We start from the raw sequence: 16,586 nt of genomic DNA on the forward strand, positions 1-16,586 counted from the left end.
CTGGAGCATTGCGTTGACAAGGGAATGGAGCATTGTGATTACAGGGACCATGGAGGAGAGTGATGACATCTGTCATGGAACATTGTGCTGACAGGGGCCATGGAGCATTGTGATGACAGGTATAATGTGGCATTGCAATGACAGGGGTCATAGAGCATTGTGATGAAATGGATCATGGAGCAATGTGATTACAGGGACGATGTAGCATTGCGAATGCATAGGCTATGGAGCATTGTGATGACAGGAGTCAAGGAGCATTGTGATGTAAGTGGTCTTGGATCATTGTGATGACAAGTGTCCTGGACCATTGTGATGACATGGGTCATGGAGCATTGTGATGGCAAGGGCCATGGCGAATTGTGATGACATGTGTCTTGGGGCATTGTGATGACAGTGGCCATCTAGAATTGTGATGAAAGGTATCATGGAGCACTGTGATGACAGGGGGTATGGAACATTGTGATGAGAAAGGCCATGGAGCATTGTGATGACCAATGTCATGGGTCATTTTGATGACATTGGCATGGAGCATTATGATGACAAGAGTTCTGGAGCATTTTAATGACAAGGCCATGGAGCATTGTGATGACAAGTGTCATGGGGCATTTTGATGACATTGGCATGGAGCATTGTGATGACACGGTCCATGGAGCATTGTGATGAAAAGGGCAGGGAACATTGTGATCACTTGGTTCATGGAGCATTGGGATGAAAGGGGCCATGGAGCATTGAGATGACAGGCGTCATGAGGCATGGTGATGACAGTGGTCATGGAGCATGGTGATGAAAGAGATCATGGAGCAATATGATAAGAGGGACCATGGAGCATTGTGATGACAGGTGTATTGGAGCATTGTGATGAAAGTAGTCATGGATCATTGTGATGACATGTGTCCTGGAACACTGTGATGACACGGTTCATCGATTCTTGTGATGACAAGGGTCATAGCGAATTGTGATGACAGGTGTCATGGGGCATTGTGATGACATTGATCATCTAGGAATTGTGATGAAAGGTATCATGGAGCACTGAGATGACTGGGGGCATGAAGTATTGTTATGAAAATTGTCCTGGATTATTGTGATGACAGCAGTCATGGAGAATTGTGATGACAGGGATTATGCAGCATTGTGTTGACAAGGGTATGGACTATTGTGATGACAATGGTCATGGAGCAATGTGATGAAAGTTTTCATGGAAGATCGTGATGAAAAGTGCCTGGGAGCATTGTGACGATAAAGGCCATGGAGCATTGTGATGACAAGTTTCATGGAGCATTGGAATGAAAGGTTTCATTGTGCACTGTGATGACAACGGGGATGCAGTATTGTGATGAAACTGGTCCTGGAGCATTGTGATAAAAAAAGCCATGGAGCATTGTGATGACAGGCATCATGGAGCATTGTGAAGAAAGGGGCCATGGGGAATTCTAATGACAATAGAGAAATGTGATGAAAATGGTCAGCGAGCATACTGATTAAAGTGGTCATTGAGAATTGTGATGAAAAGTGACAGGGAGCATTGTGATGAGAAAGATCATGGAGAAATGTGATGACCAGGGTCATGTAGCATTGTTATGACACGGTCATGGAACATTGTGATGACAAGAATTCTGGAGCATTGTGAGGTAAAAGACATGGTTCACTATGATTATAGGGGACATGGAGCATTGTGATGACATGGGCAGGGAACACTGTGATGACAGGTGTTATGGAGCAATGGGATGACAAGTGTCATGGAGCATTGTGATGAGAGGGGCCTTGGAGAATGGTGATGACAGGTGTCATGGGGCATTGAGATGGCAGTGGTCATGGAGCATTATGATGAAAGGTGTTATGGAGCACTGTGATTACAGGGGCCATGGAGCATTGTGAATACAAAGGCCATGGAGCATTGAGATGACAGTAGTCATGGAGCATTGTGATGAAAGTGGTAATGGATCATTGTGATGACAAGTGTCCTGGGACCCTGTGATGACATGGTTCATGGAGCATTGTGATGACAATGGTCATGGCGAATTGTGATGACAACTTCATGGGGCATTGTGATGGCAGTGGTCATCTAGAAATGTGATTAAAGTTATTATGGAGCACAGTAATGAGAGGGACCATGGAGCATTGTGATGACAAGTGTCATGGAGCATGGTGATGTAACGGACATGGAGCATTATAATGACAAGAGTTCAGGAGCCTTGTGATGACAAGGGCATGGAGCATTGTGATAACAGGCGCCATGGAGCAGTGTGATGACAAAGGCTTGGAGCACTGTGATGACAAGGGCCATGGAGCATTGTGATTACAAGGGTCATTGGGCATTGTGATGAGTGAGGTCATGGAGCATTGAGATGAAACGGGTCATGGAGCACTGTGATTACAGGGGCCATGGAGCATTGTGATGACAAAGGCCATGGAGCATTGTGATGAGAGGTGTCATGGAGTATTGCGATGAAACGTGTCATGGACCATTACGATGACAGGGGTCATGGAGAATTGTGATGTCAGTGGCCATGGGGAATTTGGATGAAAAGCGTACTGGAGCATTGTGAGGAAATGTTTCATGGAGCATTGTGATGACAAGGGCCATGGAGCATCGTGATGACAGGGGTCATGTGGCATTGTGCTGAAAGCGGTCATGGAGCTTTGCGATGAAAAGCGCAATGTAGCATTGTGATGACAAGGGTTATGGATCATTGTAAACAGGTATCATTGGGCATTGTGATGACAGGGGCATGGAGCATTTTTTTGTAAGTTGCAATGGAGAATTGTGATGAAAGGGATCATGTGGATTTGTAATGACAAGGGCCATGGAGCATTGTGATGAAAGAAATCTTGGAGTATTTTGATGAAAGTTGTCATGGAGCATTGCGAAGAAAAGCACCAAGGAACATTGTGATGACAAGGGCCATCGAGCATTGTGATGACAAGTGTCATGGAGCATTGTGATGACAGGTGTCATGGAGCATCGTGAAGACAAATGCCATGGATAATTGTGATGAGTGGTGGCATTGGGCATTGTGTTGAAAGGGGTCATGGAGTACTGGGATTACAGGGGCCATGGAGCATTGTGATAACAAGTGACATGGAGGATAGTGATGACAGGCGTCATAGAGCATTGTGATGACAAGTGCCATTTAGCATTTTGATGACAGGGCTCATCAGGCATTGTTTTGACAGGGGTCACGGAGCATTGTGATGACAAAGGCCATAGAGCATTGTGATGACAGGGGTCATGGAGCATTGTGATGACATGGGCCATGGAGCATTGTGAAGACAAGATTCATGGAGCATTGTGATGACACGGGCATGAAGCATGGTGATGACAACAGACCTGGAGCATTGTGATGACAAGGGCATGGAGCATTGTGATTAAATGAGATATGGAGCATTGTAATGACATTGGCAGGGATCATTGTGATTACAGGGATCATGGAGCATTGTGATGACAAGTGTCATGCAATATTGTGCTGACACAGGTCATGGAGCATTTTGATGAGAGTGGCCATGGAGCACAGTGATGAGAGATGTCATGGGGCATTATGGTGACAGTGCTCAAGGAGCATTCTGATGAAAGTGTTCATGGAGCAACGTGATTATCGGGACAATGGAGCATTGTGAATACATAGGCCATGGAGCATTGAGATAACAGAGTTCATGGAGCATTGTGATGAAAGTGGTCATGGATCACTGTGATGACAAGTGTCCTGGAACCTAGTGATGACACGGTTCATACAGCATTGAGATGACAATGGCCAAGGCGATTTGTGATGACACGTGTCATGGGGCATTGTGATGACATTGGTCATCTTGCATTGTGAGAAGAGTGGTCATGTAGAATTTTAATTAAAAGTATCATGGAGCACTGTGATGACAAAGGCAAAGGAACATTTTGATGACAAGAGTCATTGAGCAATGGGATGACACAGGAATGGAGTATTATGATGAAAAGTGTTCTGGAGCATTGTGATGACAAGGGCATGGAGCATTGTGATTACAGGGTCATGGAGCATTGTGATGACAACTGTCATGGAACATTGTGATGACAGGGTTCATGGAGCATTGTGATTAAAGGGGCCATGGAGCATTTTGATGACAAGGGCAGGCGAACATTTTGATTACATTGGTAATGGAGCATTGTGATGACATGGGCAGGGAACATTGTGAAGACAGGTGTAATGGAACATTGTGATTACAGGGGACATGGAGCATTTTGATGACATGGGCAGGCAACATTGTGATGACAGGTGTCATGGAGCTTTGTGATGACAATTGTCATGGAACGTTGTGCTGACAGGGATCATGGAGCATTGTGATGAGACGGTCATTGGAGCATTGTGATGACAGGCGTACTGGAGCCTATTGAGGAAAGGTGTCATGAGTCATTGTGATTACAGCGATCATGGAACATTGTGATGACAGTGGTCATGGAGCATTGTAATGACAGGGGTCATGGAGCATTGTGATGACAGGGGTCATGGGGCATTGTGATGACAGTGGTCATGGAGCATTGTGATGAAAGGGGTCATGGAGCACTGTGATCACAGGGGCCATGGAGTATTGTAATAACAAGGCCATGGAACATTGTGATGACAAGTATCATGGAGCTTTGTGATGACATGACCATTCATCATTATGATGACAAGAGTTCTGGAGCATCGTGATGAAAAGGGTATGGACCACTGTGATTACAGGGGACCAGGAGCATTGTGATTACATGGGCAGTGAATATTGTGATGACAAGGGTTCATGGAGCACTGTGATGACAAGTGTCATGGAACATTGTGATGACAGGGTTCATGGAGCATTGTGATGAGAGGGGCCTTGGAGCATTATGATGATAGGCGTCATGGGGTATTGTGATGAGAGTGGTCATAGAACATTGTGATGAAAGGGATCATGAAGCAATGTGATTACAGGGGCCATGGAGCATATTGAATGCATAGGCCATGGAGCAGTGTGATGACAGGGGTCATGAGGCATTGTGATGAATGTGGTCATAGTTCATTGTGATGATAAGTGTCCAGGAACATTGTGATGACATGGATCATGGAGCATTGTGATGACAAGGGCCATGGCGAATTGTGATGACAGGTGTCATGGGGCATTGTGATGACAGTGGTCATCTAGGATTGTGATAAAAGGTAACATGGAGCACTGTGATAACAGGGGCCATGGAGCATTGTGATGACAAAGGCCATGGAGCATTTTGATGACAAGTGTCATGGAGCATTGTGATGAGACGGGCATGGAGCATTATGATGCCAAGAGTTCTGGAGCATTGCGTTGACAAGGGCATGGAGCATTGTGATGACAAGGGCCATGGCCAATTCTGATGACAGGTGTCATCGGGCATTGTGATGACAGAGGTTATCTAGCATTGTGATGAAAGGTACAATGGATCAATGTGATAACAGGGGCCATGGAGCATTGTGATGATAAAGGCCATGGAGCATTTTAATGAAAAGTGTCATGGAGAATTGTGATGAGACGGGCATGGAGCATTATGATGACAAGAGTTCTGGAGCATTGCGTTGACAAGGGAATGGAGCATTGTGATTACAGGGACCATGGAGGATAGTGATGACATCTGTCATGGAACATTGTGCTGACAGGGGCCATGGAGCATTGTGATGACAGGTATAATGTGGCATTGTAATGACAGTGGTCATAGAGCATTGTAATGAAATGGATCATGGAGCAATGTGATTACAGGGACCATGTAGCATTCCAAATGCATAGGCTATGGAGCATTGTGATGACAGGAGTCAAGGAGCATTGTGATGTAAGTGGTCATGGATCATTGTGATGACAAGTGTCCTGGACCATTGTGATGACACGGGTCATGGAGCATTGTGATGGCAAGGGCCATGGCGAATTGTTATGACATGTGTCTTGGTGCATTGTGATGACAGTGGTCATCTAGAATTGTGATAAATGGTATCATGGAGCACTGTGATGACAGGGGCCATGGAGTATTGTAATGACAAGGCAATGGAACATTGTGATGACAAGTATCATGGAGCTTTGTGATGACACGAGCATTCATCATTATGATGACAAGAGTTCTGGAGCATTGTGATGACAAGGGCATGGAGCATTGTGATTACAGGGTCAAGGAGCATTGTGATGACAACTGTCATGGAACATTGTGATGACAGGGTTCATGGAGCATTGTGATTAAAGGGGCCATGGAGCATTTTGATGACAAGGGCAGGCGAACATTTTGATTACATTGGTAATGGAGCATTGTGATGACATGGGCAGGGAACATTGTGAAGACAGGTGTAATGGAACATTGTGATTACAGGGGACATGGAGCATTTTGATGACATAGGCAGGCAGCATTGTGATGACAGGTGTCATGGAGCATTGTGATGACAATTGTCATGGAACGTTGTGCTGACAGGGATCATGGAGCATTGTGATGAGACGGTCATTGGAGCATTGTGATAACAGGCGTACTGGAGCCTTCTGAGGAAAGGTGTCATGAGTCATTGTGATTACAGCGATCATGGAACATTGTGATGACAGTGGTCATGGAGCATTGTAATGACAGGGGCCATGGAGCATTGTGATGACAGGGGTCATGGGGCATTGTGATGACAGTTGTCATGGAGCATTGTGTTGAAAGGGGCATGGAGCATTGTGACGACAATGGTCATGGAGCATTGTGATGACTGGTATCATGGAACATTGTTCTGAGAAAGGTCATGGGGCAGTGTAATGACAAGTATCATGGAGGATGTGATGAAAGGAGTCATGGAGCATTGTGATTAAATGGATCATGAGGCATTTTGATGACAAGAGTCATGGAACATTGTGATGACAGGGCTAATGGAGCATTGTGATGACAAGGGCTATGGAGCATTGTGATGACTGGGGTCATGGAGCATTGTGATGAAAGGGGTCATGGATCACTACGATGACATGGGTAATGGAGCATTGTGATGATATGAGCATGGAGCATTCTGATGACAGGGGCCAGGGAGCATGAGAATGACAAGGGCAAGGAACATTGTGATGACAGCAGTCATGGATCATTGTGATGATACCTGCCATGGAACATTGTGCTGACAGGGGCTATAGAGCATTGTGATGACAGGTGTCATGTGGCATTGTGATGACAGTGGTCATAGAGCATTGTGATGAAAGTGGTCATGGAGCACTGTGATGACACGGGAATGGAGCATTATGATGACAATTGTTCTGGAGCATTGTGATGACAAGGGTATGGAGCATTGTGATTACAGGGGACCAGGAGCATTGTGATTACATGGGCAGTGAATATTGTGATGACAGGGGTCATGGAGCACTGTGATGACTAGTGTCATGGAACATTGTGATGACAGGGATCATGGAGCATTGTGATGAGAGGGGCCTTGGAGCATTATGATGATAGGCGTCATGGGGCATTGTGATGACAGCGGTCTTGGAGTATTGTGATGAAAGGGATCATGGAGCAATGTGATTACAGGAGCCATGGAGCATTGTGAATGCATAGGCCATGGAGCAATGGAATGACAGGTGTCAAGGAGCATTGTGATGTAACTTGTCATGGAGCATTGTGATTACTCTTGTCATTGAACATTGTGATGACATGGTTCATGGAGCATTGTGATGACAGGTGTCATGTGGAATTGTGATGAGAGCGGTCATATAGAATTGTGATTGAAGGTATCAGGGAGGACTCTGATAACAGGGGCCGTGGAGCACTGTGATGACAGTGGTCATCTAGAATTGTGATGAAATATACCAGGGAGCATTGTGATGACAGGGGTCATGGATCACCGCAATTATAGAGGCCATGGAGCATTGTGAATACAAAGATCATGGAGCATTGAGATGACAGGGGTCACGGATCATTGTGATGACAAGGGTCCTGGAACCTTGTGATGACACGGTTCATGGAGCATTGTGATGACAAGGTTCTTCAAGCATTGTGATGACACGGGCATGGAGCATTATGATGACAAGAGTTCTGGAGCATCGTGATGACAAGGGTATGGAGCACTATGATTACAGGGGACCAGGAGCATTGTGATTACATGGGGAGTGAATATTGTGATGACAGGGGTCATGGAGCACTGTGATGACTAGTGTCATGGAACATTGTGATGACAGGGATCATGGAGCATTGTGATGAGAGGGGCCTTAGAGCATTATGATGATAGGCGTCATGGGGCATTGTGATGACAGCGGTCTTGGAGCATTGTGATGAAAGGGATCATGGAGCAATGTGATTACAGGAGCCATGGAGCATTGTGAATGCATAGGCCATGGAGCAATGGAATGACAGGGGTCAAGGAGCATTGTGATGTAAGTTGTCATGGAGCATTGTGATGACAAGTGTCCATGAACATTGTGATGACATGGTTCATGGAGCATTGTGATGACAAGTGCCATGGCGAATTGTGATGACAGGTGTCATGGGGCATTGTGATGACAGTGGTCATGTAGAATTGTAATGAAAGGTATCATGGAGGACTCTGACGACAGGGGCCGTGGAGCACTGTGATGAGAGTGGTCATCTAGAATTGTGATGAAATATACCAGGGAGCATTGTGATGACAGGGGTCATGGATCACCGCAATTATAGGGGCCAGGGAGCATTGTGAATACAAAGATCATGGAGCATTGAGATGACAGGGGTCATGGATCATTGTGATGACAAGCGTCCTAGAACCTTGTGATGACACGGTTCATGGAGCATTGTGATGACAAGGTTCTTCAAGCATTGTGATGACACCGGCATGGAGCATTATGATGACAAGAGTTCTGGAGCATTGTGATGACAAGGGTATGGAGCACTGTGATTACAGGAGACCAGGAGCATTGTGATTACATGGGCAGTGAATATTGTGATGACAGGGATTCATGGAGCACTGTGATGACAAGTGTCATGGAACATTGTGATGACAGGGTTCATGGAGCATTGTGATGAGAGGGGCCTTGGAGCATTATGATGATAGGCGTCATGGGGTATTTTGATGAGAGTGGTCATAGAACATCGTGATGAAAAGGATCATGGAGCAATGTGATTACAGGGGCCATGGAGCATTTTGAATGCATAGGCCATGAAGCAGTGTGATGACAGGGGTCATGGATCATTGTGATGACAAGTGTCCTGGACCATTGTGATGACACGGGTCATGGAGCATTGTGATGGCAAGGGCCATGGCGAATTGTGATGACATGTGTCTTGGGGCATTGTGATGACAGTGGTCATCTAGAATTGTGATAAAAGGTATCATGGAGCACTGTGATGACAGGGGCCATGGAGTATTGTAATGACAAGGCCATGGAACATTGTGATGACAAGTATCATGGAGCTTTGTGATGACACGAGCATTCATCATTATGATGACAAGAGTTCTGGAGCATCGTGATGAAAAGGGTATGGACCACTGTGATTACAGGGGACCAGGAGCATTGTGATTACATGGGCAGTGAATATTGTGATGACAAGGGTTCATGGAGCACTGTGATGACAAGTGTCATGGAACATTGTGATGACAGGGTTCATGGAGCATTGTGATGAGAGGGGCCTTGGAGCATTATGATGATAGGCGTCATGGGGTATTGTGATGAGAGTGGTCATAGAACATTGTGATGAAAGGGATCATGAAGCAATGTGATTACAGGGGCCATGGAGCATATTGAATGCATAGGCCATGGAGCAGTGTGATGACAGGGGTCATGAGGCATTGTGATGAATGTGGTCATAGTTCATTGTGATGATAAGTGTCCAGGAACATTGTGATGACATGGATCATGGAGCATTGTGATGACAAGGGCCATGGCGAATTGTGATGACAGGTGTCATGGGGCATTGTGATGACAGTGGTCATCTAGGATTGTGATAAAAGGTAACATGGAGCACTGTGATAACAGGGGCCATGGAGCATTGTGATGACAAAGGCCATGGAGCATTTTGATGACAAGTGTCATGGAGCATTGTGATGAGACGGGCATGGAGCATTATGATGCCAAGAGTTCTGGAGCATTGCGTTGACAAGGGCATGGAGCATTGTGATGACAAGGGCCATGGCCAATTCTGATGACAGGTGTCATCGGGCATTGTGATGACAGAGGTTATCTAGCATTGTGATGAAAGGTACAATGGATCAATGTGATAACAGGGGCCATGGAGCACTGTGATGATAAAGGCCATGGAGCATTTTAATGAAAAGTGTCATGGAGAATTGTGATGAGACGGGCATGGAGCATTATGATGACAAGAGTTCTGGAGCATTGCGTTGACAAGGGAATGGAGCATTGTGATTACAGGGACCATGGAGGAGAGTGATGACATCTGTCATGGAACATTGTGCTGACAGGGGCCATGGAGCATTGTGATGACAGGTATAATGTGGCATTGTAATGACAGTGGTCATAGAGCATTGTGATGAAATGGATCATGGAGCAATGTGATTACAGGGACCATGTAGCATTGCGAATGCATAGGCTATGGAGCATTGTGATGACAGGAGTCAAGGAGCATTGTGATGTAAGTGGTCATGGATCATTGTGATGACAAGTGTCCTGGACCATTGTGAGGACACGGGTCGTGGAGCATTGTGATGGCAAGGGCCATGGCGAATTGTGATGACATGTGTCTTGGGGCATTGTGATGACAGTGGTCATCTAGAATTGTGATAAAAGGTATCATGGAGCACTGTGATGACAGGGGCCATGGAGTATTGTAATGACAAGGCAATGGAACATTGTGATGACAAGTATCATGGAGCTTTGTGATGACACGAGCATTCATCATTATGATGACAAGAGTTCTGGAGCATTGTGATGACAAGGGCATGGAGCATTGTGATTACAGGGTCATGGAGCATTGTGATGACAACTGTCATGGAACATTGTGATGACAGGGTTCATGGAGCATTGTGATTAAAGGGGCCATGGAGCATTTTGATGACAAGGGCAGGCGAACATTTTGATTACATTGGTAATGGAGCATTGTGATGACATGGGCAGGGAACATTGTGAAGACAGGTGTAATGGAACATTGTGATTACAGGGGACATGGAGCATTTTGATGACATGGGCAGGCAACATTGTGATGACAGGTGTCATGGAGCATTGTGATGACAATTGTCATGTAATGTTGTGCTGACAGGGATCATGGAGCATTGTGATGACAGGCGTACTGGAGCGTTCTGAGGAAAGGTGTCATGGGTCATTGTGATTACAGCGATCATGGAACATTGTGATGACAGTGGTCATGGAGCATTGTAATGACAGGGGCCATGGAGCATTGTGATGACAGGGTTCATGGGGCATTGTGATGACAGTGGTCATGGAGCATTGTGATGAAAGGGGTCATGGATCACTACGATGACATGGGTAATGGAGCATTGTGATGATATGAGCATGGAGCATTGTGATGACAGGGGGCAGGGAGCATTGAGATGACAAGGGCAGGGAATATTGTGATGACAGCAGTCATGGATCATTGTGATGATACCTGTCATGGAACATTGTGCTGACAGGGGCTATAGAGCATTGTGATGACAGGTGTCATGTGGCATTGTGATGACAGTGGTCATAGAGCATTGTGATGAAAGTGGTCATGGAGCACTGTGATGACACGGGAATGGAGCATTATGATGACAAGAGTTCTGGAGCATTGTGATGACAAGGGTATGGAGCATTGTGATTACAGGGGACCAGGAGCATTGTGATTACATGGGCAGTGAATATTGTGATGACAGGGGTCATGGAGCACTGTGATGACTAGTGTCATGGAACATTGTGATGACAGGGATCATGGAGCATTGTGATGAGAGGGGCCTTGGAGCATTATGATGATAGGCGTCATGGGGCATTGTGATGACAGCGGTCTTGGAGTATTGTGATGAAAGGGATCATGGAGCAATGTGATTACAGGAGCCATGGAGAATTGTGAATGCATAGGCCATGGAGCAATGGAATGACAAGGGTCAAGGAGCATTGTGATGTAAGTTGTCATGGAGCATTGTGATGACTCTTGTCCATGAACATTGTGATGACATGGTTCATGGAGCATTGTGATGACAGGTGTCATGTGGAATTGTGATGAGAGCGGTCATATAGAATTGTGATTAAAGGTATCAGGGAGGACTCTGATAACAGGGGCCGTGGAGCACTGTGATGACAGTGGTCATCTAGAATTGTGATGAAATATACCAGGGAGCATTGTGATGACAGGGGTCATGGATCACCGCAATTATAGAGGCCATGGAGCATTGTGAATACAAAGATCATGTAGCATTGAGATGACAGGGGTCACGGATCATTGTGATGACAAGGGTCCTGGAACCTTGTGATGACACGGTTCATGGAGCATTGTGATGACAAGGTTCTTCAAGCATTGTGATGACACGGGCATGGAACATTATGATGACAAGAGTTCTGGAGCATTGTGATGACAAGGGTATGGAGCACTATGATTACAGGGGACCAGGAGCATTGTGATTACATGGGCAGTGAATATTGTGATGACAGGGGTCATGGAGCACTGTGATGACTAGTGTCATGGAGCATTGTGATGAGAGGGGCCTTAGAGCATTATGATGATAGGCGTCATGGGGCATTTTGATGACAGCGGTCTTGGAGCATTGTGATGAAAGGGATCATGGAGCAATGTGCTTACAGGAGCCATGGAGCATTGTGAATGCATAGGCCATTTAGCAATGAAATGACAGGGGTCAAGGAGCATTGTGATGTAAGTTGTCATGGAGCATTGTGATGACAAGTGTCCATGAACATTGTGATGACATGGTTCATGGAGCATTGTGATGACAAGTGCCATGGCGAATTGTGATGACAGGTGTCATGGGGCATTGTGATGACAGTGGTCATGTAGAATTGTAATGAAAGGTATCATGGAGGACTCTGACGACAGGGGCCGTGGAGCACTGTGATGACAGTGGTCATCTAGAATTGTGATGAAATATACCAGGGAGCATTGTGATGACAGGGGTCATGGATCACCGCAATTATAGGGGCCAGGGAGCATTGTGAATACAAAGATCATGGAGCATTGAGATGACAGGGGTCATGGATCATTGTGATGACAAGGGTCCTAGAACCTTGTGATGACACGGTTCATGGAGCATTGTGATGACAAGGTTCGTCAAGCATTGTGATGACACGGGCATGGAGCATTATGATGACAAGAGTTCTGGAGCATTGTGATGAAAAGGATATGGAGCACTGTGATTACAGGAGACCGGGAGCATTGTGATTACATGGGCAGTGAATATTGTGATGACAGGGGTTCATGGAGCACTGTGATGACAAGTGTCATGGAACATTGTGATGACAGGGTTCATGGAGCATTGTGATGAGAGGGGCCTTGGAGCATTATGATGATAGGCATCATGGGGTATTACGATGAGAGTGGTCATAGAACATCGTGATGAAAGGGATCATGGAGCAATGTGATTACAGGGGCCATGGAGCATTTTGAATGCATAGGCCATGGAGCATTGAGATGACAGGGGTCATGGATCATTGTGATGAAAAGTGTCCTGGACCATTGTGATGACACGGGTCATGGAGCATTGTGATGGCAAGGGCCATGGCGAATTGTGATGACATGTGTCTTGGGGCATTGTGATGACAGTGGTCATCTAGAATTGTGATAAAAGGTATCATGGAGCACTGTGATGACAGGGGCCATGGAGTATTGTAATGACAAGGCCATGGAACATTGTGATGACAAGTATCATGGAGCTTTGTGATGACACGAGCATTCATCATTATGATGACAAGAGTTCTGGAGCATCGTGATGACAAGGGCATGGAGCATTGTGATTACAGGGTCATGGAGCATTGTGATGACAACTGTCATGGAACATTGTGATGACAGGGTTCATGGAGCATTGTGATTAAAGGGGCCATGGAGCATTTTGATGACAAGGGCAGGCGAACATTTTGATTACATTGGTAATGGAGCATTGTGATGACATGGGCAGGGAACATTGTGAAGACAGGTGTAATGGAACATTGTGATTACAGGGGACATGGAGCATTTTGATGACATGGGCAGGCAACATTGTGATGACAGGTGTCATGGAGCATTGTGATGACAATTGTCATGGAACGTTGTGCTGACAGGGATCATGGAGCATTGTGATGAGACGGTCATTGGAGCATTGTGATGACAGGCGTACTGGAGCCTTCTGAGGAAAGGTGTCATGAGTCATTGTGATTACAGCGATCATGGAACATTGTGATGACAGTGGTCATGGAGCATTGTAATGACAGGGGTCATGGAGCATTGTGATGACAGGGGTCATGGGGCATTGTGATGACAGTGGTCATGGAGCATTGAGATGAAAGGGGTCATGGAGCACTGTGATCACAGGGGCCATGTATAATTGTGATGACAAAGGCCATGGAGCATTGTGATGACAGTTGTCATGGAGCATTGTGTTGAAAGGGGCATGGAGCATTGTGACGACAATGGTCATGGAGCATTGTGATGACTGGTATCATGGAGCATTGTTCTGAAAGAGGTCATGGGGCAGTGTAATGACAAGTATCATGGAGGATGTGATGAAAGGAGTCATGGAGCATTGTGATTAAATGGATCATGAGGCATTTTGATGACAAGAGTCATGGAACATTGTGATGACAGGGCTAATGGAGCATTGTGATGACAAGGGCTATGGAGCATTGTGATGAATGGGGTCATGGGGCATGGTGATGACAGTGGTCATGGAGCATTGTGATGACAAAGACCACGGAGCATTGTGATGACAGGTGTCATGCAGCATTGTGATGAAAGGGGTCATGGATCACTACGATGACATGGGTAATGGAGCATTGTGATGATACGGGCATGGAGCATTGTGATGACAGGGGCCATGCAGCATTTTGATGACATGGGCATGGAGCATAGTGATGACAAGAGTTCTGGAGCATTTTGATGACAAGGGCATGGATCATTTTGATGACAGGGGCCATGAAGCATTGAGATGACAAGGGAATGGAGCATTGTGATGAAAGCGGTCCTGGAGAATTGTGAGGAAACGGGTCATGGATTATTGTGATGGAAGGGTTCCTGGAGCATTCTGATGACAAGTACCATGGAGCATTTTAATGAAAGGGGTACTGGAGCATTGTACAGAAATGGTTCATGGATCATCGTGATTACACGGATCATGGAATATTGTGATGACAAGGGTTTCGGAGCATTGTGACGACAGGGGTCATGGAGCATTGTAATAGCAGGGGTGATGGGGCATTGTGATGACAGGGGCATGGAGCATAGTGATGACAGAAGTCATAGAATATTGTGATGACAAGGGCCATGGAGCATTGTCATGAAAGGTCTTATCTGGCATTGTGATGAGAGTGGTCATGGAGCATTGTGATAAAAGTTGTCCTGAAGCACTGTTATTACAGGGGCCATGTAGAATTTTGATGACAAAGGCCATGGAGCATTGTGATGACAAGCATCATGGAGCAATTTGATGAAAGTGGTCATGGAGCATTGTGATGAAATGCGCCATGGAACATTGTGAAGACAAGTGTCCTGGAGCATTGTGATGACAAGGGCCATGGCCAATTCTGATGACAGGTGTCATGGAGCATTGTGATGACAGTGGTCATCTATCATTATGATGAAAGGTATCACGGAGCACTGTGATGACAGGGGCCATGGAGCATTGTGATGACACGGGCATGGAGCATTATGATGAGAAGTGATCTGGAGCATTGCGATGACAAGGGTATGGAGCATTGTGATTACAGGGACCATGGAGCATTGTGAATGCATAGGCCATGGAGCAATGAAATGACAGGGGTCAAGGAGCATTGTGATGTAAGTTGTCATGGAGCATTGTCATGACTATTGACCATGAACATTGTGATGACATGGTTCAAGGAGCATTGTGATGACAAGTGCCATGGCGAATTGTGATGACAGGTGTCATGCGGCATTGTGATGACAGTGGTCATGTAGAATTGTAATGAACGGTATCATGGAGAACTCTGACGACAGGGGCCGTGGAGCACTGTGATGACAGTGGTCATCTAGAATTGTGATGACAGGGGTCATGGATCACCGCAATTATAGGGGCCAGGGAGCATTGTGAATACAAAGATCATGGAGCATTGAGATGACAGGGGTCATGGATCATTGTGATGACAATGGTCCTGGAACCTTGTGATGACACGGTTCATGGAGCATTGTGATGACAAGGTTCTTCAAGCATTGTGATGACACGGGCATGGAGCATTATGATGACAAGAGTTCTGGAGCATTGCGATGAAAAGGGTATGGAGCACTGTGATTACAGGGGACCAGGAGCATTGTGATTACATGGGCAGTGAATATTGTGATGACAGGGGTTCATGGAGCACTGTGATGACAAGTGTCATGGAACATTGTGATGACAGGGTTCATGGAGCACTGTGATGACAAGTGTCATGGAACATTGTGATGACAGGGTTCATGGAGCATTGTGATGAGAGGGGCCTTGGAGCATTATGATGATAGGCGTCATGGGGTATTGTGATGAGAGTGGTCATAGAACATTGTGATGAAAGGGATCATGGAGCAATGTGATTACAGGGGCCATGGA

The 16,586-nt window shown here is 45.9% G+C and overlaps 1 long non-coding RNA gene across 2 annotated transcripts in view; it reads right to left on the minus strand.

The window, feature by feature from the left end:
- Positions 1 to 847: 847 nt before the first annotated feature.
- LOC309621250 overlaps positions 848 to 16,586 on the minus strand; it is a 343,983-nt gene continuing 328,244 nt past the window's right edge. For both annotated transcript variants that reach the window (XR_014239868.1, XR_014239869.1), the window contains exon 2: positions 848 to 1,613. This is a non-coding gene — a long non-coding RNA (uncharacterized lncRNA). The remainder of the gene's footprint in view (positions 1,614 to 16,586) is intronic.

This window comes from Balaenoptera borealis, assembly GCF_965194805.1.
Source record: "Balaenoptera borealis genome assembly, contig: HAP1_SCAFFOLD_81, whole genome shotgun sequence".
Taxonomy (NCBI): domain Eukaryota; kingdom Metazoa; phylum Chordata; class Mammalia; order Artiodactyla; family Balaenopteridae; genus Balaenoptera; species Balaenoptera borealis.